Below are 27,383 nucleotides of genomic sequence, written 5' to 3'. Positions count from 1 at the left end.
TGGACAGAATATTAATCAAGAAATAGTATTGAGCTTGCAACAAAGGTAATGCAATAATCTTGGGGGACCTTAATCTTCATATAGACTGGACAAATCAAATTGGCAAAGGTAGTCTGGAGGGTGAGTTCATGGAATGCATTCGGGACAGTTTCCTAGAACAATATGTCATGGAACCAACCAGGGAACAGGCTATTTTAGATCTTGTATTGTGTAATGAGACAGGGTTAATTAGCCATCTCATAGTAAAGGATCCTCTGGGGCAGAATGATCATAATATGACAGAATTTCATGTTAATTTTGAGAGTGACTTGCCTAAGTCCGAAACTAGAGTCTTAAACTTAAATAAAGCCAATTACATAGGTATGAGGGGCGAGTTGGCTAAGGTAGATTGGAAAAATAGATTAAAAGGTGTGGCAGTAGATAAGCAGTGGCAAGCATTTAAAGAAATATTTCATAATTCTCAAGCACTTAGAAGATAAAAATAGGATTGGGCAGAGTCAACACGAAGTTATGCAAGGGAAATTGTGTTTGACAAATCTATAGGAGCTTTTTGAGGGTGTAACTAGCAGGGTAGATAAGGGGGAACCAGTGGGTGTAATGTACTTGGATATTCAAAAAGCATTCGATAAGGTGCCACACAAGAGGTTATTAGACAAAATTAGGGCTCATGGGATTGGGGTAATATTTTAGCATCGATTGGTTAATGGACAGAAAACAGAGAGTAGGAATAAATGGGTTATTTTCAGGTTGGCAGGCTATAACTAGTGGGGTGCCGCAAGGATCAGTGTTGGGGCCTCAGCTATTTACAATCTATATTAATGACCTAGATGAAGGGACCGAGTGTAATGTAGCCAAGTTTGCTGATGATACAAAGTTAGGTGGGACATTAAGCTGTGAGGAGAACACAAAGGCCGTGATTTTGCCAGTGCTCAGAGAGGCGGGTCAGAGGTTAAAGGCACTTTAATTGATGGTGGGCTCCGAGCCCACCATCAACCCACCTGCAAACAACCTTCCCAAGTGTTGGGTCCCTGATTTGCGAATGGACTCGACACCTAGTGGCGGGAAACGGATTAAACGCAATTAACTGCCTATTAACAATTACTTGTCAGTAGTTTTCAGGCTGTTTTTAGATTTTTCCCACTTCTGGGTCGGGTTTCATGATGTCCGGACACCACGCCAGGTCAGTGTGGTGTGTTGTGAGTCTGGTCTAATGTTTGTGAAAAGATGACAGCTGCAGAACTGCAGAAGTGGTGTCAAGGATGCAACGTTGCACATGGTGAGTTTCAGAGCAAAGAAAATGTTGGGTACTGCATTTTTAATACATATACAGATTTCTTTAGCTTTCAAGTTTTTAAATCCAACTGTATGCCCAGTGCCACCTCATTGAGAGAACCTCTTTCATCATTGACAGATCACTTCTGTCATCTCACTTGCAGCTGCCATCTATTCCAGCATATGGAGGGAGTCATTGGAGAGCCTGGGTACAAGAGTTCACCTTTGTGCAGTGATTGTCAGTGTTTTCAGCACCTCAATGCTGTCAAACACTGAAAAGTCAACTGTCAAAATAAAATTGTGTGTGGTCCCTTTAAGGAAACCGGCAGATGACGTGTCATCAAATGACCTCATCAAACCCACTTCCTGTTAATTGGCCGGTAAGCCCGCCCTGCCAATCAAGGGAAAATTACGCCTCTGGAGCAGAGACAGCTGGGGGCGGGTCTGGAACCCAGAAACCAGTTGACCCGCACCCATCCCGACACTGAGCAGAAAATTGCGGCCAAAGAGTCTGCAAAGGGATATAGATAGACTAAGTGAGTGGGCAGTAAGGTGGCAGATGGAGTATAATGAAAGCAAATGTGAGATTATTCACTTTGGTAGGAAGAATAGAAAAACAGAACATTTTTTAAATGGTGAGAAACTTTCAAATGTTGGTGTTCAGAGTGATTTGGGTGTCCTTGTGCAAGAAACACAGAAAGCTAGCATGCAGGTACAGCAAGCAATAAGGAAGGCAAATGGCATGTTGGCCTTTATTGTAAGGGGGATGGAGTATAAAAGTAAGGAAGTCTTGCTACAATTGTACAGGACCTTGGTGAGCCACACCTGGAGTACTGCGCACAGTTTTGGTCTCTTTATCTAAGGAAGGATATACTTGCCTTGGAGGCGGTGAAACGAAGGTTCACGAGATTGATTCCTGGGATGAGAGGGCTGCCCTATGATGAGAGATTGTGTAGAATGGGCCGATACTCTCTGGAGTTTAGAAGAATGAGAGGTTATCTCATTGAAACATACAAGATTCTGAAGGGGATTGACAGGGTACATGCTGAGAGGTTGTTTACCCTGGCTGGAGTGTCTAGAACTAGGGGGCATAGTCTCAGGATAAGGGGTAGGACATTTAAGACTGAGATGAGGAGGAATTTCTTCACTCAGAGGGTTGTGAATCTTTGGAACTCTCTGCGCCAGAGGGCTAAGAATGCTGAGTCTTTGAGTATATTCAAGGCTGAGATAGATACATTTTTGGACTCTAGGGGAATCAAGCAATATGGAGATCGGGCAGGAAAGTGGAGTTGAGGTCCATGATCAGCCAGAATCTTATTGCATGGCAGAGCAGGCTCGAGGGGCCATATAGCCTACTCCTGCTCTTATTTCCTATGTTCTTATGTTCTTAAAAAAAAATATTAGCTATGAGCTTGGAGAAGCTTTTGAACTGATCATTTAATTTCTCCTAGGTTCTCTTCTCTTAATGAGTCGTGACATTGCTTAGATGATTCATGTCCTGTCTGTATGAGATGTGCTCTGTTATATGCAGTCTTCTGCAAGCAGATAGAAAAGGGACATATATTGAAATGAAGAATGTGAAAGAAGATGTGCTCCAGCCAAGTGCCCAGATTGGCAGCCACCTTACATGAGACTGTGGCCTAGAAATTCGGTTGGTAGCGCCAGCGATTAGCGCCTAAAGAGCCCGAGAATTGGGGCGTTACCCAATGTTCGGGCGGGCGCAGTGAATATAGTGCCACCTCCCATATTAAGTATCCTTTTAGCGCTGGCACTAACTGTAAAGTATGTGTCTATACTTGATCCAATAATGAAGAGACAGCTTGGAAGATTCAACGTAGGTCTTTACTTAATACCAACAGGCGGGACTGAGGGGAGATCAGTACCCACAGTACTATTTATACCCCTATGGCCAGGAGTGGTACTACGGTATCGCTACGCCCTACAAAGTAGTGCTGCCCTGGCCATAGGTTTAAAGTAACATACCTATTACATACACAACATTCCTCCCCTTTTAATTAAAACGTACCCGTGCAATTAAGTCAATAGCTGCCCCATAACTAGGGCTAATAACATTTGGTAACACAATATACATAACATATTTACATCAAGAGTTGTCTACTTATATATATATAAACAGAAACATGTTATAGATTCAGTCTCTGAGGAGGCCTCCTATCTCGACTAGGATAACGTCTTTCTCTAGTCGGTCTCAGTGTAGGCGGCGGTACTTCCGTCACCCCTTCATCGCTGGACTCGTCGGTGTCTGATGGCACATCCTGTGCCATGGAGATCACTGGAGTGATGAACTCCTCGCAATCCTGAGACCTCTGTAACGACGAGCTGGGCCATGATTCCGCTGTAACAATGTGCTGAGATGTTTGAGGTAGTGAATCAGTTGGGTTTCTGGACTCCACAAGTTGATCAGCATGTCGTCTGATTATGCCTTCCCCTGTCTCAACTGTGTACATCAAGGGTCCCTGGCGGGCCTTTATCGTACCAGACCGCCACTTTTCATTCCGATAATCATGGGCCAACACTTGCTGCCCCACTTTGAAGCTCCGTGTCTGTCTGTCAGGAGCCCTACGAAATACACGGTTTTCCACATCTCTCCGAATGTTTGGTCTGAGCAATTCAAGGCGAGACCTTAACCTTCTATTAAAGAACATGACGGCGGGGACCTGGTTGGTCACCGTATGTGCAGCATTACGGTATGCGAATAGGAAGTTGTCCACCTTGTGTTGTAGTGGCAACCTTTCCTCCCCCATCGCCTTGATGGCCTTTTTAAAAGTCTGTACAAAGCGCTCTGCCAGCCCATTTGTAGCCGGATGATATGGTGCGGACGTATAATGTCGCACTCCATTCCTTTTTAGGAATGCTTGAAATTCTTCTGCCACAAATTGTGGCCCATTGTCCGAACAGACTTGCTCGGGCACCCCGTTTCGGGCAAAAATAGTCCTTAAGACTGCGACCGTCTTTTCGGCTGTCGTTGATGACATCTTTATGACCTCCGGCCATTTTGAATGGGCATCCACTACAATAAGGAACATCGCATCCAGGAAGGGGCCAGCGAAGTCCACGTGGATCCTTTGCCACGGCGTTCAGGGCCACTCCCACGGATGTAGCGGGGCTTGTGGTGGTACGTTCTGTACCATCTGGCACCCTTGGCACGCTTTTGCTACTTCCTCAATGTCCCTGTCAATGCCGGGCCACCAGACGTAGGCTCTGGCGAGGCTTTTCATTTTGACACCCCCCAGATGACCTTCGTGTAAGTCCTGCAACACTTTATGTTGTAATTTTTGAGGGACCACCACCCTGGCTCTGCACATCAATGTGCCCCGGCAGACGGACAACTGGTCCTTCCTTGCCGAAAACGCCGGCAATGATGCATCACCCTGCGCCGGCCAGCCTTTCACGGTTAACTCGTAAACCCTTGCCAATGTCGGGTCGTTCTGTGTTTCCCGCTCGATACATTGGCTGGTGATGGGCAAGTGTTCCATAACAGCCGTATGATATATTTCCACGGGGTCCTGTACTATCTCTTCAATCTCGGCAGGCAAGGGTAGCCGCGACAGGCCATCCGCATTGCCATGCTGTTTGGTACCCTTATATTCGATAAGGTACTGGTGTGCTCCTAAGAACAGTGACCATCTCTGTAGCCTTTGGGCCGTCATCAGGGGCACCCCTTTTGTTGGATTAAATATCGACACCAACGGTTGATGATCCGTCAGTAGTGTGAAACGTTGCCCATGCAGGTAGTGGTGGAATTTTTTTACACCCCACACCAGACTGAGGGCCTCCCTGTCGATTTGCGCATAGTTTCTTTCGGCTGTAGTTAACGACCTTGAGGCAAATGCTATTGGCCTCTCCGTCCCTCTGGAAAATTTGTGTGACAACACTGCCCCTATACCGTACGGGGAGGCGTCACATGCCAACCTCATTGGCATTTTTGGGTCAAAGTGTGCGAGCACTTCCTTTGATGTAATGAGTTGTTTACCCTTTTTAAAAGCAGCCTCACACGCTTCGTCCCAATTCCAGGAGACTCCCTTTTGCAGCAAGGAATTTAGTGGATGTAAAATGGACGATAAGTTCGGGAGGAACTTATGGTAATAGTTTATAAGGCCTAAGAATGATCGTAACTGAGATACATTCTCAGGGGGCGGGGCCTTCACTACTGCCTCGATCTTTTCCGGGGACTTATGCAGGCCTTCCTTATCTATAATGTGACCACAGTATGAGATACGTTCCTGGAAAAACTCACATTTCTGCTTGTGCGCCCTGAGTCCGTATTGTTGCAACCGCAGAAGTACTCGCTCCAGGTTAGCGAGGTGGTCGTTATCCATTTGTCCTGTCACCAGGATGTCATCCAGGTAGCACTGCATTCCTGGAATGCCCTGTAGGACCTGTTCCATGGTCCTCTGCCATATTGCCGGGGCGGACGCCACACCAAATACCAGGTGATTGTACTGGTACAATCCCTTGTGTGTGTTAATCGTTAGGAGCTTTTTCGAGTCCTGTTCCACCTCCATCTGTAAATAAGCTTGACAAAGGTCAATCTTTGTAAAGTGTCTACCCCCAGCTAACGATGCGAATATGTCCTCTATCCGCGGCAGCGGATACTGTACCGTGTGCAGGACTGGGTTAATAGTTATCTTAAAATCCCCGCAAATGCGAACCTTCTTTGGTTCCCCTGGTGTGTTATTTGCAGATTTCTTTATAACTGGGACGATGGGCATGGCCCACTCACTCCACTCAATCTTTGTAAGGACACCTGCACTCTCTAAGGCATCCAGTTCTGCTTCCACAGCTGGCCGAATGGCGTAAGGCACCGGTCTGGCCTTACAAAACTTGGGGTTTGCGTCTTGAGCAATAGTTATTTTTGCTCTAATGTCCTTTAAGGTCCCCAGCCCTTGTTGGGACACCTCTGGCGTTTTTGCCAATATTTTCGACAGCCTGCTTGTAATGGTTGTATCATCCTTGGTGGTCTCTACTTTTAACTCGTGTATCGACTTCCAGTCGAAATGGATTTTTCTTATCCATTCCCTACCCAAAAGTGGTGGTCCACCGTTTGGTAGGACGTATAAATAAAGTCCTGGCACTTTTCTGCCGTTGTATTTAACTGTTACTTGCATTTTTCCCTTCGGGTAAACTTTTTGTCCCGTATATGTTTTTAATTTAATTTCCGTATCCTTTAAGGGAATGCGTTTGAACAGCCTGTTATAATCTTGTTCATTAATTACTGATAGGGCTGAACCCGTGTCCAGCTCCATATTAACTTCGACGCCTGCTACCTTCATTTTAACCCACATTGTGCTGTGGTCCTCCGTTTTGTCTACACCATATAACTTGAGACATCCCAGACCTTTAGGCTCTGCTTTTGTGCCTTCCTGTGACTTGTCTGAGCTACTGTCAGACATCTTATGTATTTTTGTCCTTGCCTTGGTACTGCTCGGACTGCCCCCACTATTGGGTTTCGTACCCGACCGACAAACTTTCGCTATATGCCCCTTTTTCCCACACTGCCGGCATATTTTATCATGAAACCAACAATTACTTTGGTCGTGGGTGGTTTTGCCACAATGGTAGCATTTACCTTTGTGAAATGTCACCTCATGGGTGTCATAGCAGGTTGTGTTTTGTCGCATTTGAGCAGCACCCTGTGCTGCTGCTTCATGGTTCAATGCTATTTCAATCACCTGATCTAGGCTGAGCTGTTTCTTGGCCAGCAACCGTTTTCGTGTACTCTCATTTAACATGCCACAGACAAATCTGTCTCTGATCGCGTCCGCCAAAAAGGCTCCAAACTGGCAATGTTTGGACAACCTTCTAAGCTTAGCCAAATAGGCTGCCTGCGACTCATCATTCCTTTGGTCGCGTCTGTAGAAGCGGTACCTTTCCGCTATAAATGGTGGCTTAGGGTTTAAATGTTCCCTTAACGTATCAACAATTTGGGCATACATTTTGTCTGCTGGCTTTTCTGGAGTAAGAAGATTCCTCAGCAGACCGTATGTTTTTGCCCCCATAAAATTTAGTAAGGTTGCTGCCTTTTCGTCATCTTTCACCTTGTGTACTATGCAATAAAGTTCATGCCTTTCAACATAGGCATCCCACTCTTCTGTGTCCTCAACAAATTCTGACAACCAGCCTTCTTTAGACATTTTAAACTGCTGAAGAGCTTTTCCCGCCTTTCTCCACTAGATGGCGTTTTTTTATTTTTTTATTTTAAACTGCTGAAGAGAAAAAAAAACTTTTCTCCTTTTGTCCACTAGATGGCGTTTTCCCCGCCTTTTCTCCTGCTGCTGCTAACGACCTCTCTCCAGCTTTGTTATTTTTGGCCCTTGCAGCTCCCGTTATTGCCACCACCGCTATTAACAAAGATCTTCCCCTCTCGTGGCTTGCTAGTCCTCGTGGCTCCGTTTGTTCCCCAGATCGCCTGCCCGTTCTGGCCCTTGCAGCTCCCGTTCCCCGGGAAGGATTTCAGTTTACCTGGCCCTGGGTGGACTTTTGCCCCGTGGCTGGAGCGCCCGTTCAGCCTCTTCTCTCAGCTGTTGCAGCCTCCACTGGAAACCTCTCTCTCTCGCTCCGTTGCTGCCGCTCCTCCCGAACCTGGAGTGCTGGGCGGTTTCCTTTGGTCGACGCTGGACTCTGCAGGCTGGCTGGTAAGAAGCCTCGCTCCTTCTCTCTCCATACTGCTACCGTTCCTTTGTTGCACCGTGTACTGGTGAGTTCGAACCTTACTCGTCGCCAGTGTAAAGTATGTGTCTATACTTAATCCAATAATGAAGAGACAGCTTGGAAGATTCAACGTAGGTCTTTACTTAATACCAACAGGTGGGACTGAGGGGAGATCAGTACCCACAGTACTATTTATACCCCTATGGCCAGGAGTGGTACTACGGTATCACTACGCCCTACAAAGTAGTGCTGCCCTGGCCATAGGTTTAAAGTAACATACCTATTACATACACAACACTAACTCTTTTCGCTCGCCCGCGGGCGCAGGCAGATCATGACGTCATTTCAGTGTGCAATGCCTTTTTGGCGTCCCGGACCGGATATTCGGTGGCGCCCGCAACCTTTTCGCCTGGCGCTATTAGTGACAGTTGGATGGAGCATTCCCAGGCCCTTCTCGGACTCGGGGGGGTGCTATTTAAAGGGGACAGCACTGGTATAAAAGCTGCAGCCATTTGGGCTGGCCATTCTGATCGTTGCTGGAGAGAGTTGCTGACCTTCTGTTAGACAGTAATTTTCTCATTGAGCCTTCGGAGGCACTGGCACTGGCAGCTTGAGGGCCCGGCTCCCGAGCTGGTGATGCAGCAGCTGAAAGCAGGGAGGTGGAAGAGTGGCTTTAGCAAAAGGACAGCTTGGCAGCAAGGGATGCCAGATTGCGGCAAGGCTATGACATGGGTCCACAGTGAGAAAGCATGCTGGCGGGGGGAACAAGTAGAAGGAGACAGTTGTAAAAGGTGAGAACCTTACCATCGCTGTCGACAATGGGGTCGGCAGGTGCAGTGGTTACAGGACCACTCAGACGTCCTCCAAGAATCTGGTGGACTCTCTCCTCGAGATCCGTGAGAGTGACCACTTGTGGAGGTCCTCCACCGGTGCGAAGCTGGTCTTTGCCAATCCTCGCCAGCTTGGACTGCAGGGGAAAGGAGGGGAAGTTCTGTTACATGATGCCCTGAGTGATCATCTCATGCCCCCCATGGTGGAAGAGCCCTTACATGATGCCCTGAGTGATCATCTCATGCCCCCCATGGTGCAAGAGCCCTTACATGATGCCTTGAGTCAAATGTGCATGTGTGTGCCCAGAAAGGGCCATGGGTGCTTGCTGGCAGATGGCCAATGGGGCACAGCCCACCCTGTAGCCATAAAGTCAGGTGCAAATGAGGGGATGCAGAAGTTTGCAGAAACAACACTCACCACCACGACCTGAGTGAGGTTGTTGCATTTCTTTCTGCATTGGACAGGGCTCCTGGTCACCATGCTGCTGGAGTTGACCCTCTGGCATACATCCCTCCAAGCTCGTCGGTAGTCCTTATGATTCGGCCTCGTGCCATTGTCTGGGTAGAGGACATCTCGCCGGTGCTCCACTGCGGCCACCAATTGCTCCAGAGCCTCATTGGTGAAGCGCTCTGCTCTCTGTCTCACCTTCTCCATCTGGTCCAAGTTTTTAGCGCCAGAGAAGGGCCTGTGCCGATTCTGAGGCCTGCAAGGTGAAGAGTGTGGATGCTGAAGCTGACTGACCCACCCCTTTAAGAGCTGGCCGGCGCCTGGAAGTTTCGTGGTCATCAGTAATAGAGAGCACCTGCGCTGCGCCCGTCCGCTCCGATATTGGGTTGCGCCGGCAGATTAGCGCCTTAGGAGTCCCGTGTAATGCCTGAATTCGCGCCTCAATCCCCTTTAGGGGCGATGCAACCCAATATCGCGCCAAGCGGCGATAAGTTTCGTCTGGCTATAAACTTTGCGCAGCGCCAGTTCTAACGCCTCAAGCGGGGCTATACCCAATTTCTAGGCCTGTGAACATGCAGCATACAGGTGGTGCTGGCAGTGTGATTGGTGTTTGTTGCTTTCTGCACGCAGTGGGTCACAGGGCAAACACCTCGCTGTCATTGCAATGCTCAGTGCCCTGGTTAAACAGCGGCATGCCTGTAATCTTGAAAGGCACATGCAAAGTTGTCAGACTGATGTGTGATGTGATGTTCCCCCAAACTTAAAATTGCAGCGCTGTCAAAATACTTTGCATGGTAACATTATAAAATTAAGTAAAATGTGAGCAGAATTTACATTGGCAACCTTCCTGAGACCAGCAACTTTCTTTCTTCATCTGCTCCCATGCTCCTTCCCTCTCCTCCATCCAAGCTATTTAACACTGCTCTTTGCTGCTGGGTGGCCCTCAGCTCCAAAGACCTCATTCCAGATGCACCTCCAAGGATACCTCATTAAATAGAGCCGTGACAACACGTGTATTCGCAACAATTCTCCTCTGCATTCCGAAGTGGACAGTTTTGAGGGCATCCAGCAGCCCTCTGAGAGGTGCCATAACAGGATAACTTGTGCCTTGATCTCAGTGCGTTGCCAACATGTCATGCATTGTGTGATGGAGTGCTGGAAATATCTTTGAACGAGTTGACCTTATGTGAGATGAATTGATGGCACTAATTGATGTGCACAGCTACACCCAAGGAGCAATGGTTCCAGTGTTTCTATGCCAGGACCAGAATTTCAGCCTCCACAGTTCATTTACTTTTCATATGTACAGGCATATCAATGTGTGAGGCTAGGCATTGAGAGAACTGCAGACTATCTGATTACATGCAGCCTGATAGTATCCTCCCAATCTCTATAACCTCCTCCAGCCCTACAATCCTTTGAAATGTCCATGTTCCTCCAATTTTGGCCTCTTGTGCAATCCTGATTTCCTTCACCTCACCATTGGCAGGTGTGCCTTCAGCTGTCTAGGCCCTAAGCGCTGGGATTCCCTCAGTAAACCTCTTTGCTACCTCTCTCTCCTCCTTTAAGACACTCCTTAAAACCTACCTCACCTCTCCTAGTATCATAAAGGCGCTATATAAATGCAAGTTGGTGTTGTCCCCACCTAATGTCCACACCTTCACTTCCAGCAGCAGATGATAGGAGCAGGATCACTGTCAGTGCCTCCCACCCACCAACTGGGGACCCGACAGTTAATTGTAACATCCCCATCGTTATCCCAGTTGAGATCAGTTAACTAAATACTGTCAAGGAATCCTGGTCCGTATGGCTCCGCTACTCAATAACTAAGCAGCTAAACCATCAGGAGAGCTTAACAAGAATTTATTTACTCAATGCCTGCTATTTAACTTTGGTTAAAAAAAATCTAGAATATGGTGCCTAAGAAGGCCCAGAGGAACCATTAATAAATAATAACTCATTCAGTCAAATCATCATTAAAACAAAGTCACTGCGGTTGTCACCCTACGAGGGATAGTGTCTTCTTTTATATGCTTCTGAATTGTGAGGAGTCGTTAATACAATTTAATTTGGGAGATTCTAAGCCATCTGCATATTTTTGAAAGCTAAGATGTGGGTTTGGATAATCTTGTGACAAATTTTTGCCTAATCTATTATGATCTATGGAATGACTTGTTTCCTTGAAATGTGAGGGCTTATTCACAGAGCCTGCACTCCCAGCGGGAAGCCTTGCTAAATGGGAGCATGGGTGGGAGAATCAACGCAGCAATATTTCAATTTCCTACGTTTGTTCCAATTGAGTGTGGCTCCCTGTTGGGAGGGCATGATCACCGATGTTATATTGTATAGTTACATTGGAATACAAAGTCAGGGGGGCACATAAGATTTAGAACCTCCTTTATCTCTGGGACCGACCGGGGTTGGAATCAAGTCATGATGACATGGAAGTTTCCTTTTGATACCGATGGAAGAGTGTTATGTGAATTTAATGTGTATGAACTCACAGTACAAAAGTGCCCAGAGACTGGAATGGTGGGAGAGGTGGTAATGTAATTAGAAAGCAACAAAGTGTTCAAGTACTTTGGAAAACAAAGGAAGGTTGAAGAGAGAGCAGATGTTAAAGAGAATGGTGGGATTTTCATCCTCTCCCACGTCCATCAATAATATAATTTATCCATTGTTCATATATTTTGTAGCTTTGAGATGTAAAATAGAACATGTGAACGAGGCATGATCAGGCCTTGCTTGGCATGCTATATAAGGGTATTTGGAACAGTAATTTACAGTCCAACAAAGGTATAAATGTAAATTTGGATTTGGACGGTTGAGCAACCTGCATACTGAACTCAGAACAGTAACATGTTCGATTCCCCAATCATCAGGTGTGACTGTAAGTACTATGGAGGAAAATTTGGTATTGACCATTTTGGGGTGCTAACATCGCCTGGGCGCTAACTTTAGTGACCGCAAAATTGAGTTTTAGCGCCCCAAGAGGGAAGTGGAGTGCTAAATCAAGCACTACACACTTCTCTTAGGGCGCGAACATCGGGAAGCGGGGTGCTACCTTCAGAGCACTACTCAAGTACCACACTGTCAATTATAAAATCCTTAGACAGACTGGCGCCTTCCAGTTCTTAAAGGGGAGGCTTAATCATGCTGCACAGCCTCACTCTGATCATTGCTGCTTGTGACCTGGGCCTGCAAGGAGCTGCAAGCCTTCACTCCAAGAAGTCATGGCTGATCAGAGGCCCAGAGAGAGAGTTCGCCAGTTCAGCGACCACACTTTGGAGGTTCTGGTTGCAGCCGTGGAACACTGACGGGCAGTGCTCTTCCCGGACGCTGGCAGGAGGCCATTGCCGCAGGCCTTTAGGAGGATGTGGAGGGAGATCACCCAGGACGTGGTGGTCAGAAGTGTGGTCCAGAGAATCTCACCCAGTGCCGGAAGAAATTCAACAACCTAACTCGGGTGGTCAGGGTGAGTTCATGCTTCAAAAACTTCTACATGCCACCATCTCAACCTCACTCTGTGCACACACTGTATAAACCGCCACATCCCCAACACTCACCCACCAACTATGCCCACCTACTAAAAGTCAGATCTACATCTCACGCCTTGCATACATTAACAGCTATTCAACTATGGTAGGCACCTCTGCCAAACACATAGCTGCACACTCACTCACACGCTTTCCTTTTTCTTGGAGGCCAAGCTTGCTCACAACAAGAGGGAGCAGCTATGAATGGGAGGAGGTGAGGCGGACCTGCACGCCCTTACAGACTTGGAGGAGCGAGTGGTCCACATCATTGGGGCCCAGGTCATGGGCGCTGTGGCCGTCGGAGACGTCGACCCCCTTGGGGACAACAACGGTAAGTTCATCATCCGTTGTTCATCTCCCCCTTCTCTCATACCGCTTCCCCCTCACACCACAAGCCTTTTCCACTTTCCATCTAAGTATACTGTCTTCATTCCTTGCTCCTTTCCTGCCCCCCTCCCCTGACTTAACCCCACTCTTGTGCCTTTATGCTTTCAGATAATCAGCCACCATCTGACCAGTCTGTCCCTCACCCTTTCAGTGACAGCGATGTGGGAGAGGAGGAGGAAGAACAAGCCAGAGCCTCACTGCCTGTTTCTCCTGAGGGTGAGAGGTCCAATGATGGGGTGATGCGGTTGCTGGAGGGGAGCCTAGTAGAAGGGTCTGATGTGGGTGAAGCTCCGGGACCCAGCGGGCTGCAGCAAGGCCATGGGGAAAGGGAAACTCGGGGGCCATCTCCCCGGAGGGGGAGTTTGTGTGCGAGTTCTGCTGCACAGAACTCAGATGAGGACGTTGACGTGGAGGCGTTGACCAGACGGGCAATGGGCCTGCACAGCGAGCTCATGAGTGCAAGGGCAAGGATGCCTGAGAGCATGGATGCACTGGTACGGAGCGTGGTGGAGTCCGGCTCCAACATTGCACTCAGCTCTGCCCATCCTTGGCATTTGCAGAGGACGGTTGACTCGCAGAGAGACTGTGGGGACTAAGACCTCACACCACATGTCATGGGTGAGGTGGCAGCAGCTATTGCAGCACAGGCCGAAGCAATGCAATGACTTAGTGCAGTAATCATAGAATTATAGAATCATAGAATGGTTACAGCATGGAAAAAGGCCATTTGTCCCGTCGCGCCCGTGCCGACTCTCAGCTAGTCTCACTCCCCTGCCCTTTCCCCGTGGCTCTGCAAATTTTTTTCCTTCAGATAGTTATCCAACTCCCTTTTGAAAAATAAGATTGAATCTGCCTCCACCACCCTTTCAGGCAGTGCATTCCAGATCTAAACCACCCGCTGCATAAAAAAGTTTTTCCTCATGTCGCCTTTGGTTCTTCTGCCTTAAATCTCTGTTCTCTGGTTCTCGACCCTTCTGCCAATGGGAACAGTTTGTCTCTATCCACTCTGTCCAAACCCCTCATGATTTTGAACATCTCCATAAAATCTCCTCTCAATCGTCTCTGCTCTAAGGAGAACAACCCCAGCTTCTCCAGTCCATCAATGTAACTGAAGTCCCTCATTCATGGAATCATTCTCGTAAATCTTTTCTGCACCCTCTCTAAGGCCTTCATATCCTTCCTAAAGTGTGGTGCCCAGAATTGGACACAGTGGGGCCGAACCAATGTTTTATACAGGTTCATCATAATTTCCACACTTTTGTACTCTATACCTCTATTTATGAAGCCCAGGATTCCGTAAGCCTTTTTAACTGCTTTCTCAACCTGCCCTGCCACCTTCAACGATTTATGCACACATACCCCCAGGTCTCTCTGTTTGTGCACCTCCTTTAGAATTATACCATTTAGTTTATATGCCCTCTCCTCATTCTTTCTACCAAAGTGTATCATTTTGCACTTTTCTGCGTTAAATTTTATCTGCCACATGTCCGCCCATTTCACCTTCTTCCTGAAGTCTATTGCTCTCCTCCTCACTGTTCACTATCCTTCCAAGTTTTGTGTCATCTGCAAATTTTGAAATTGTGCCCTGTACACCCACGTCCAAGTCATTAATACATATCAAGAAAAGCAGTGGTCCTAGTACCGACCCCTGGGGAACACCACTTTATTCCTTCCTCCAGTCCAAAAAACAACCATTCACCACTACTCTCTATTTTCTGTCACTTAGCCAATTTGGTATCCATGCTGCCACTGTCCCTTTTATTCCATGGGCTTCAACTTTGCTGGCAAGCCTATCATTGTGACATGAATCTTGTCATTCATGTGGAAATGACTTATGAAATGATACTGGGCGGCCTGCTGATGGTGCTGTCCAGGGAGAGTATAAATACTCGGGCATGGGCCCAGCTTGCTCAGGACAATCTTTAACAGGAGCTTTGAAGGACACAACTAGATCTCCATGTTGAAAAACAGTTCATTAAAGCCTTGTTTAATACTTAGACCAAGTGCCTAGTAGTTTTCTTACGTCATCAAGTGTCACTTTGCCGAACGCCTTTTGGATATCCATGTACACTACATCAACCGCATTACCCTCAACAACCCTCTCTGTTACCTCATCAAAAAATTCGATCAAGTTGGTTAAACATGATTTGCCTTTAACAAATCCATGCTGGTTTTCCTTAATTAATCCACACCTATCCAAGTGACTGTTAATTTTGTCCCTGATTACTGTTTCTAAAAGCTTTCCCCCTATCAAGGTTAAACTGACTGGCCTGTAGTTGCTGGGTTTATCTTTACACCTTTTTTTGAACAATAGTGTAACAGTTGCAATTCTCCAGTCCTTTGGCACCACCACCGTATCTATGGAGGATTGGAATATTATGGCCAGTACCTCTACGATTTCCGCCCTCAATTCCCTCAGCATCCTAGGATAGAAACATAGAAACATAGAAGATAGGAGCAGGAGTAGGCCATTCGGCCCTTCGAGCCTGCTCCGCCATTCAATGTGATCATGGCTGATCATCCAAACTCAGTACCCTGTCCCCGCCTTTTCCCCATATCCCTTGATCCCTTCAGCCTCAAGAAACATATCCAACTCTTTCTTGAATATATTTAATGAACTGGCCTCCACCGCCCTCTGTGGCAGAGAATTCCACAGGTTCACCACTCTCTGGGTGAAGAAATTCCTCCTCATTTCAGTCCTAAATGGCTTACCCCTTATCCTTAGACTATGACCCCTGGTTCTGGACTCCCCGGCCATCAGAAACATCCTTCCTGCATCTAGTCTGTCCAGACCTGACAGAATTTTATAGGTCTCGATGAGATCCCCTCTCAATCTTCTAAACTCCAGTGAGTATAAGTCCAATTGACACAATCTCTCCTCATACGTCATTCCTGCCATCCCAGGTATCAGCCTGGTGAATCTTCGCTGCACTCCCTCCATGGCAAGAACGTCCTTCCTCAGGTATGGTGACCAAAACTGCACACAATACTCAAGGTGCGGTCTCACCAAGGCCCTGTACAACTGTAGCAAGACATCCTTGTTCCTGTACTCGAACCCTCTTGCTACGAAGGCCAACATACCATTTGCCTTCTTAACCGCCTGCTGCACCTGCATGCTTACCTTCAGCGACTGGTGCACAAGGACACCCAGGTCTCTTTGCACTTCCCCTTCTCCCAATCTATTGCCATTCAAATAATAATCTGCCTTCCTGTTTTTGCCACCAAAGTGGATAACCTCACATTTATCCACATTATAGTGCATTTGCCATGTTTCTGCCCAATCACCCAACCTGTCCAAATCGTACTGGATTTTCCCGACATCCTCCTCGCAGCTTACCCTCCCGCCCAGCTTTGTGTCGTCTGCATCCCATCCGCTCCTGGTGATTTATCTACTTTAACTACAGCCAGCCTTTCTAATACCTCTTCTTTATCAATTTTTATCCTATCAAGTGTCTCCACTACCTTCTTCTTCACTATGTCTATGGCAGCATCCTCTTCCTTGGTGAAGACAGATGCAAAATATTCATTTAGTACCTCAGCCATACCCTCTGCCTTCGTGCATAGGTCTCCTTTTTGGTCCCTAATTGGCCCCACCCCTTCTCTTACTAACCTTTTGCATTTATATGCCTGTAGAAGACTATTGGATTACCTTTTATGTTGGCTGCCGTTTTATTCTTATATACCCTCTCTTTGCTCCTCTTATAATCTTTTTCATGTCCCCTCTGAACTTTCTACATTCAGCCTGATTCTCTGATGTATTCTCGACCTGACATCTGTCATATATGCTCTTTTTCTGCTTCATCATATTCTCTATCGCTTTTGCCATCCAGGGAGCCCTGACTTTAGTTGCCCTGCCTTTCCCCCGAGTGGGAATGTACCTCAACTGTACCTGAACTATTTCCTCCTTAAAGGCAGCCAATTGTTCCACTACAGTTTTGCCTGCCAATCTTTGATTCCAGTTTTTTTTTATTCGTTCATGGGATGTGAACATCGCTGGCAAGGCTAGATCCATTCTCATCCCACAGAAATTGGCTTTCCCCCAGTTAAACATTTTTACTCTAGATTGCTCCCTGTCCTTTTCCATAGCGAATCTAAACCCTATGATCACTGTTCCCTAAATGTTCACCTACTGACACTTGTTCCACTTGACCTACCTCATTCCTCAGAACCAGATCCAGCAATGGCTCCTCCCTCATCGGGCCAGAAACATACTGATCAAGAAAGTTCTCCTGACCACACTTCAGAAATCCTTCGCCCTCTCTGCTCTTTACACTATTATGATCCCAGTCTATATTAGGATAGTTGAAGTCCCCCATTATTGCCACGCTATAATTCTTACACCTCTCTGTAATTTACATGCAAATTTGCTCCTCGATATCTTTCCCACTATTTGGTGGTCTATAGAATACACCTAGTTGTGTAATGGCACCTCTATTATTTCTTAACTCTAACCATATTGATTCTGTCCTATATTCTCCCTCTCTAGCACTGTAACATCTGTGCTGGAGCAGATTGCTCCGGATGCTAAGGTTCTGCCCCGGGGGAGTGGCAGTGTGTCGGTTGAGCAGGAAGGTGCTGTCCTCTCTCAGGATGACAGCATTCCTGTTCCCACCACTGCCACTCCGCCATTGCACTTGTTGCAGCCTGTAACCCAGCCAGCCCAGACTGCTGCCACCCATGCTGAGATGGTGCAGTCTGCAGCCAGGCCTTCCAGGACCAGAGCTGCTTGAGGGCATCCTGCAAAGCCACCTACAGTCTCTGGCTCCCAGACTCAGCAACCTTCCACCAGCCTTGCTGCAGCCACTGGGACCACATTATGGAGGAGCAGTAGGGTGGGATGGGGGTAACTCAAAAGGGGAGGGAAATCATTGAAGAAGTGGGAGTAAAGAATACTTTAGTAGCAAATGGGGGTAGTGTGTGTTAATAAATTGATGTGTTTGTAAACGGCAGCACGGTGGCATAGTGGTTAGCACTGTTGCCTCACAGCGCCAGTGGACCCGGGTTCGAATCCGGCCTCGGGTGACTGTTTGTGTGGAGTTTGCACATTCTCCCTGTGTTTGCGTGGGTTTGCTCTGGTTTTCTCCCACAGTCCAAAGATGTGCGAGTTAGGTTGATTGGCTGTGATAAAAAAAAATTGACCCTTAGTGTTAGGGGGATTAAATACGTGGGGTTACGGGGATAGGGTGGGATATGTGTTGGTGAAGGGGTTACAGGGATCGGGTGGGATATGTGTCGGTGCAGGCTCGATGGGCCGAAATGGCCTCTATCTGCACTCTGTGATTTCTGTGATAAATATATTGTTGTGTTTGTGAACAAATAGTTATGCTCGTAAATAAATATTTGTGATTGGTAACAAATAGTTCAGTTTGATAAAGAGTTGTGTTTGTTGATAAATGGTTATGTTTGTTTATGAATAGTTGTGTTTCATAAGAGAGAGTTGTGTTCGATAATAAATTGTTAATTTGACATTGCACATTTTGTGATGTTTCTCATTTGACCTTTGCCTGGTGATGGGGGCTGTGAGCAGGATGTAATGATGTGGTTGTGCTGTGCAAACGCTATGTGCTATATCATTTATTGAAAGCGCTGTGTCTCTCTTCTCTCTCTTAGGCAGTCCCTCGGAACCGAGGATGACTTGCATCCACGTTAAAAATGAGTTCTCAGGTGACTGATGAGTCCAATGCGGGACCTACAGTCTCTGTCAAAGATGGGGCAGACGGTGGTTGAAGGGGCGAGTGGGTGGGGTGCTTGGGTTGACGTGCGCTCCTTCCGCTGTTTGCGCTTGGCTTCCGCTTGCTCCCGGTGAAGAGACTCGAGGTGTTCGGCGCCGTCCCGGATGCTTCTCCTCCACTTTGTGCGGTCTTGGGCCAGGGATTTCCAGGTGTAGGTGGGGATGTTGCACATTTTCAAGAAGGCTTTGAGACTGTCCTTGAAGCATTTCCTCTGCCCACCTGGGGCTCTATTGCCGTGTCAGAGCTCTGAGTAGAGCGCTTGTTTTGGGAGTCTCGTATCGGGCATGCGGACGATGTGGCCCGTCCATCGGAGCTGATCGAGCGTGGTCAACGCTTCGATGCTGGGGGTGGTGGCCTGAGCAAGAACACTGATGTTGGTGTGCCTATCCTGCCAGTGAATTTGCAGGATCTTGCAGAGGCAGCATTGGGCGTACCTCTCCAGTGCTTTGAGGTGCCTGCTGTACATGGTCCATGCCTCTGAAGCATACAGGAGGGCAGGTATCACTACTGCTCTGAGAACCATGAGCTTGGTGCTGGTTTTGAGGTCCTGGTTTTCAAACACACTCTTCCTATGGCGACCGCAGGCTGCACTGACACACTGAAGGCGGTTTTGGTCTTCGTATCGACATCTTCCCTTGTTGACAGTAGACTCCCGAGGTATGGAAAGTGGTCCACATTGTCCAAGGCCTCGTCATGGATTTTGATAATTGGGGGGCAGTACTGTGTGGCAGGGGCAGGTTGGTGGAGGACCTTTGTCTTACGGATGTTTAGTGTAAGGCCCATGCTCTCATACGCTTCGGTGCAGGTGTTGATGATGGTTTGGAGTTTGGCCTCAGAGTGTGCGCAGACGCAAGCGTCATCTGCATACTGTAATTTAATGACAGAGGATGGGATGACCTTGGATCTGGACTGGAGGCAACCGAGGTTGAACAGTTTCCCGTTTGTTCTATAGATTAGCTCCACTCCAGCGGGGAGCTTACTGACGGTGAGATGCAGCCAGGAAGATCGAGAAGAGCATTGGTGCGATGACACAACCTTGCTTGACCCCAGTCCATACGTGAATTGAGTCTGTGGTAGATCCATTGGTCAGGATCATGGCTTGCATGTTGTCGTGAAGCAGGCGAAGGATGGTGACAAACTTTTGAGGACAGCCGAATTTGAGGAGGACCACTCCATAATCCCTCGTGATTGACAGTGTCGAAGGCCTTTGTGAGATCAAAGAAGGCCATGAACAGCGGTTGGTGCTGTTCCCTGCATTTCTCTTGTAGCTGACGCGCGGTGAAGATCATGTCCATTGTGCCCCTTAGTGGGCGGAATCCACATTGCGACTCTGGGAGGAGCTCTTCAGCCACTGGGAGAAGGCGATTGAGGAGCTCACACACAGCCCTTGCAGAAGCAAGATTGAGTGCCTCCCTCCTCCATTGCTGCTGCTCCTCCTCCTTTTCATCCTCCACCTCTACCTTCTCCTCCTCCTCCCCCTCTTCCTTCTCCTGAGGTGGACCTGCAATCCCTGGTGGCAATGGCTGGGCCCTCAGAATGGCCAGGTTGTACAGCATGCAGCTCACAATGATGAAAAGGGAGACTCGATCAGGGGAGTACTGCAGGGCTCCTCCAGAGTGGTCAAGGCAATGGAACTGCTGCTTTAGCCCCCCAATAGTCTGTTCGATCAGGTTCCTGGTGGCGGTATGGCTGTCATTGTATGTGTGCTGAACAGAAGTATTGGGGTAGCAGAGGGGTGTCTTCAGCCAGGTGGCGAGTGGATAACCCTTGTCTCCGATTAACCAGCCGCGAGCTTCATGTGGTGGGCGGAACAGTGCTGACACAATGCAAAGTACTCTCTCCTTATACAGCATAATATTTTCTGTTAAAAATCTCAGAAAGGTTAGGAGATTATTATTCCCTAACATCACACATACATATTTAAAATTATTTAGCAGACTAAGGACATACTCAGGTAATAGAGTCTACCTGATAAGTGCCCACAAGCATTCAGTGACATCTGCATTCTTTTTGTTTCTGGATTTCAATCCAAAGCAGACACCCATTAAATAATTCATTATTGGCTGGGCACTCTATAATTTAGGACCAGTCCTCGCAACCCTTTGACGGTGGAAAATGGATCACAGTGTGTTACTCATGACAAAATGTGCAGGACACTTTACTTCCTGTTTTCAGGCTAATTGTGAAGTGAATAATTGTGAAATAAAGCTTTGATTTTAGATTTAGCGATTTGAATTTTTTGTAACACTATTGTATACTGCAGTTATGAATCGACACAAACACAATTGAAAATCCAAAGAAATAGCAAAGAAGTTCAGTTCTGTATGCAAATTGTAGAAAGCAGAAATAGAAAATGTTGCAAGTGCACAGCAGGTCAATCAATATCTGCAAAGAGAAACGACAAGTTAATATTTTGGGTGTATATCCTTTATGAATTCTGAAGAACATACACCCAAAATGTCGATCTATCTTTTTTTGCAGATGCAGACTGACTTGCTGTGCACTTTGAAAAAAATTTTGTTTTTATTGTAGACCTTTGGTGATTCTCCAAAGAAAAACTTCACCCTTTACTATTATTTTTCCCCCTATCCCCAACAGAGAATCACCTCAGACCGGACAAACTCGCAAAGTTACATTTAATGAGGTTCTTTCAGGATCTGTCCATTCCCAGCTCTGCATCTGAAGATACAGTTGAGACTAAAAGCTGGCACTTTACAGTCTGTCCTTGGGCTGGTGCAATTTAAAACAAAGACTAGCATTCACTGATTAGACGGCTGCCAGTGCACTATGCAAAAAGGCGCTGATGAACTCAGGGGTCAATCGAGCTGAATTATGCATCGGAGATGTGGTGGAATGCTCAGTAGCTATGTGCAGTGGCAGGACGAAAGTAAATGTCTGAGGAGGATGCGAAGCTGTTCATAAAATATGACGGCCTAGAAATTCAGTGCCCTTAGCGCCGATTTTGCGGCGCTAGAGGGCCTAGCGCTGCAATTGGCGCTGGCGCCGAAATTGCCTGGGGCCCTTCCGCCGCGGTAGACCGGTAGCGCTGCGCCGGCACCGATGACGTCATCGGTGTGCGCAGCGTCCCGGTTGCCATGCCGACGGGCCCCAGCGCCGAAATTCAGTTGCGGCCGCCTCGCCCGTGGCAGCCGCAACTAAGACTCTGGCAACAGAGTCTTACATGACTTTGCGCCGGCGCATTAAAGGCACCGCGGCGGCCGGCCGCTTTCCCGCCGGCCGCCTGGCCGCAGCTCCCTCCCCGGACTTCCCCCCCCCCCCCCCGGAACAGAAGCAAGCCCGGCACTTGTCCGAGGTGCCGGGCTCATTTTAAAAAAGATTTTCGCGGGCCGCGGCCGGGTGCAGGCAGCTCCTCCTTAAGGGAAGGAGGAGGCCTGCACTTCCCGAACCTGCCGCACCGCAGCTGGCGCCGCAGCGCCGGAATAGCGCCGATATTCAGCGCGTAGCGCCAGTTTTCAGGCGCAAACAGCTCTCAGCAGCGCCGGCAGCCGTTTGGGCGCAGAATTGGTGAATTTTGGGCCCGACCAGCGCGACTTAGCTCCGGCACTAACTTCCGGCGCTAAAGCCCTGGCTGCGCCAAAACTCAATTTCTAGGCCGTAGTGTTTGTGGGTTACACTTTGGATCATTTAAGAGAGGAAGCTTGTGTAAATTAGAATTCAAATGCAAGATTTACATTCAGAATTTCCAGTTTTTGGATCCAAAATTTGGACCCGGACTTTTCCCACAACACAGTAGGGTAGAACTTTTTTCCAGTTCTGACGAAAGGTCATCGACCTGGAACATTAACTCTGTTTCTCTCTTCACAGATGCTGCCTGACCTGCTGAGTTTCTCCAGCATTTTCTGTTTTTATTTCAGATTTCCAGCATCTGCAGTATTTTCTTTTTTGTTACAGTAGGGTAGATCTTTACTTTTGAGCGATAGTGCAAACTGGGTGATAGCGAATCGACAGCCTGTTTTACATCTCCCCATTTTAATTTCCATTGACTTCAGTGGAAATAAAAATGGGGAGCGATGTAAAAGGGGCTGTCGCTTCACTATCACCCGGTTTGCACTATGGCACAATGTCTAGATCTACCCCTGTCAGTTTGTTTTATATACAGCAACTACTGCTATGCTTATCTTCAATGGGCAAAGGCAAAAATTGACATGAATATCAATGTTTTCATATTCACAGGGGTTGTTATATTGAAAAGTAAAATATGTTTCTAAGCAGGGCATGGGAAGGAAAATTGCAAAGTCAGTGAATCTGCATTTTTCTGCCCAATTCCAAAATGGCTATTCCAGGCCTTCAGAAATGATGAAAGCTGTTATTTATCTGTGGTGCACAAATTATAGCGTTGTTATTATCTCTCTCCAATTTTTTCCTCTCATGTTACGTCTCTGTTGAAAGTGATGACTTGTAGGATGTGGTTCTAGAGCTCACAGAGGCCCACTAGTAATTCCCCAAGTGACCATTCTTAATATGTGAGCCTGGACAATAAGCATAGGTGAGCTCTTGGACTGAGAGGGGCAACATCACTCCTGGTCTACTGTTATCTCACACTATCGATTTTGTAGCACTCAGAATGTCACAACTTTCTGGGTAACAACAGAAAATGCTGGAAAAACTCAGCAGGCCAGGCAACATCCGTGGAGAGAGAAATAGAGTCAACGTTTCAGGTCGAAACCCTTTGTCAAGTACAACTTTCTGGGTTATGGCTGTTAGAGTCAGTCTTTTCTTTAATAGAGGAGCTGTTCGTGTAAGGTGAAGAATTTACAAATGTATAGGAACTGCACCATGATATTTATTGCTCATGACATTTAGCAAACCATTCAGAATTGAGCTAAAATTCTCACCATTTAATTAGCAGGACCCCGATGAAAAATAAACTGGTCACCAATCCAGATGTGCTGGCTGTAGACCTCAGGGTTATGGTCCCGAAACCTACCAGAAAAGCCTGATTCATCAACATTGAAGAGTCATTAGTTACGCAGAAGTTGCAAGTCAGGACGGCATGCACATCCCAATACAGACGCCAGAGAAGAAGCATCATCAACAGTTCGGAGCCATAGCCACCATTAAAAGACATTGAAGGGAGGTTAAGAAACATTTCCATGAGTTGGAAAAATAACAACAAAGCAGAAACTGTCATTTTATTTTATGATTTACGGTTACACTTAAGTTTTGCTGGTCTCTGTGGATTGTTCAATCATGTCATGACACATGTTTTCTGGCCACACTCCAAATTCCCCATCAACCATTCATGCATCTTTTCTAAATGCTGCAGCTAGAGATGACTACTGAGGATGAAAGAGTCAAGTATTGATTCACCTGCAAGATCCTTCATTTTGCAACTTAGGCCACCTACATATTGATTAAATGGAAGCCTTTGTGGTTTGGGCATGAGATTGATTGTAGAGCCCCTTATCTCCATGTGCATGTGGTTGATGACACCCAAAGTGCTGAAGGTATCAGCAACAACAAAGAATGATTGCTGTCTCTTCAATTGTTGCCCCATATTGCCTGTAGAAATGGATGATCCTGCAGCATCTTGAATACAGGTGAACAGCATGCTCTGGCTAATGTCTGCTAAATCATCACCAGGTGAGCCAGTGGAGGAAAAAATATCAAAGACCTACACAATCAGAGGAGGGGTAGATCTGCTCACAGACGAGACCCTCAAGCAATCTACATCCACCTTACAGCGCTCAATAATTGGTTTCCAGGAGTATCTGGACTCTTCGCTATTCCCCCCAGGTATAAGATTCTGGGCCTATAGACGCTTTCACAGTGTTGCTCATGATTTGGTTAGCAATTTTTTTGATTTGATTTGTTTTAATGCATGTGAGTTACTGGGATAGATGAAAGAAAGCTCTCTTCTCCCTCTCCCTTTTATTATGGTGAATTATGCTTAAAACAATCATGCAAAATCAATAATGAGTTAACAAAACTGCTCTACTTTCCCTCCGCTATCATCTCCTAAGATTCCTGCACCTGTATGTTCAAACCTTCTGTAAATAGGAACACAGCAACACAAATAGGCCATTCAACCTCTCGAGCCTGGTCCGCCATTCAATTAGATCATGGCTGATCTGCGATCTAACTCCATCCACCTGCCTTGGTTCTGTAACTTTCTATTCATTCCAGTCCTCATCTGAAAGGATATTGTCAGCCGTGATACAAGCAAAAGCTGTCGTCTTGTTATGTTTGGCAAGGTGTTCATTTGATAGTGCCAACTCTGAGCTAGGCCTCTGGACTATATGGGCCTTTTAAATGATTGGAAACTGCAACATATCTTGCTTTCATTGAATCTTTCCCACCTTAATTTAATGGGCGTGAAATTGGTCTTGGGCAGTAACACAAAATGGGTGCTGACGAATCAGCAGCCTGCTTTACACCTCACCCAATTTTCTTTTCCATTGAAGTCAATACATAAGAACATCTGGAGGGTTTAAAACGGGCTGCCAATTTGTTATCACCAGTTTTGTCCTAGCACCCTAAACCAATTTCACCCCCAATAATTGTCAATGATGTTTTTGCAAACCCATTTCTGGCACTGTAAACCTTTGTTAGAGGCTGGCAATCTCCATCCATGGATAACTGATTTGATGTGTGTAACAGTGCTGTTCTGGATGTCATTAGCTCATCAAAAATATTATCATGGAAAATAGCTCCCCAGTCCCCACAGCAGACCACCCCAAAGGAGAAAGATGGAATGTTTCTATCTTTTAAAATGTTGAAATGAAAGTAAAAATGCATCTTGGAAATTAAAGCAATACTATTGTGTGACTCTTTAATGTGCTCAAGCAAAATTTCTCTTTGCATTATTTTAATGGTGGTGTTAATCGGTTAATGTTTCTGTTAAAATTGATGAGAGAGAAATTTAACACAAGCACTCTAAGCAGGTAATGTAATAGTGTAAAATGGGCGATATTGATCAGCCGCCATTATACATCTCTTCTGATTCTCATTTCCATTGACTTCAATAACAGACAGCTGATCCGATATTGTCCGTGTTACATTATTGTCCAAAGTCAAAATTACCCCCTAAGCGTTTGTATAATAACAGCACTCAGTTATTTCCAGGCTAGTACATTTCAGGCCATGCTATTTGTTAATAGAAAATGATTTAATTACAACTACAGGCTACTGCTGTCTCCAGTTAGCTTTCCTCCTGAGTGCTGCACAGAAGCACAAAACCAAGAGTAGACAGCTGCGCTACACACTTCTTACTGGAACATTTACTGACTAACTCCTTGTGCTCAGCATAAATTGTAAACTTTCTTTTTTGACTATACTAGTTGAAACTGTGATTGAAAAGCAATAAAGAACTTCCCACATAGAGTACCAGGGGAACTATGTATAGGTAGTTTGATTGAAAAGCTTGACCTGATACTCGCATCCTTCAATCTGCTTCTTATACTCAATTCTCTAGTCTGGTACATAGCGGTATACTATATTGCTTAAAGATAAGAGATCTTTGAGCCATTCTCTACCAATCATGCCCCAGCTCTAGAGCATAGGATACACCCACAATAATACATAAGGATATCTTTTTTTCCATAAGGTAAATTCATATTGTTAGTTTTTGCAGAATAACAAGCAATATGGTATGGTTAGCATAAAGGTTAGCATTCCAGGATGCATAAGAACTGGACAAAGGTCCAGCTCCTGCATTATTTTTGAATCTCAAATGTTTTGATGCTCATGATTCATACAAGTCTTTATGGACTTAATTTCACACGTTTTGTGTGCTTGCACATTCCATTTACTTTACACTGCCCTAAGCAGTAGGAAAGAAAACATAAATTGCTTCTAAAAATGTCTTTCCATTTCTGCACTGAGAATTGCATTGCCTTAAAGGAATCTGTAAATGGATTGGTCTGAGTTGTTGGGAAGCTCAGAACAGATTCTGTCAAAACCTCTCATAGCCCTGTGGAACTCACCAATTACAATCCTGTCCGATGACATAACTTGTAATGTAGATGTTAATGATTAAGTAGAATCACTGGGATTTCATGACAAGCAACTATTGAAATTTTTTTTTGTCTGTTTCAGTTGGATGCCAACTGAACATATGTTCGGGTTACATTAATAGCAAATGGATAAGTAACATTTCAACTAAAGCCATTTTCTCCATTATGCACTTTTGTATAGACCTAATTAGCAAAATTTCCACATGCTATAAACCAGTGATAAATTCCAGGGGCTAGATTTTCAGTATAGACAGTTTTGGGGCGCTAACCTTAGCGCCCACCCGAAGTTAGCGCCCGCCCCAAAGTAGCGCCCCGTTGCCGGAAATTCAGTGGCTTCGCCCTAAGAGGTTGGTGGAGCGCTAAAAGAGGCGTTCCACTACTATCTTTAGGCGCTAAGCCGGCGGTGCAGAGCGCAACACCCGAGCTCGGGCGCAGCGCACGGCAGACACTCTGGTGCCAGTGAGCTCTTAAAGGGGAAGGGTGCATGTGTTTTTTTCAAAGGCAGAGTCTGGGGGGGGAAAACAGGACGA

The sequence above is a fragment of the Somniosus microcephalus genome, chromosome 1 (assembly GCF_052327205.1).
Source record: "Somniosus microcephalus isolate GS21.2 chromosome 1, FLI_Smic_1.0, whole genome shotgun sequence".
In the NCBI taxonomy this organism is placed as follows: domain Eukaryota; kingdom Metazoa; phylum Chordata; class Chondrichthyes; order Squaliformes; family Somniosidae; genus Somniosus; species Somniosus microcephalus.
The sequence above is the reverse complement of the archived record's forward strand: the minus strand, read 5'-3'. Positions refer to the sequence as shown.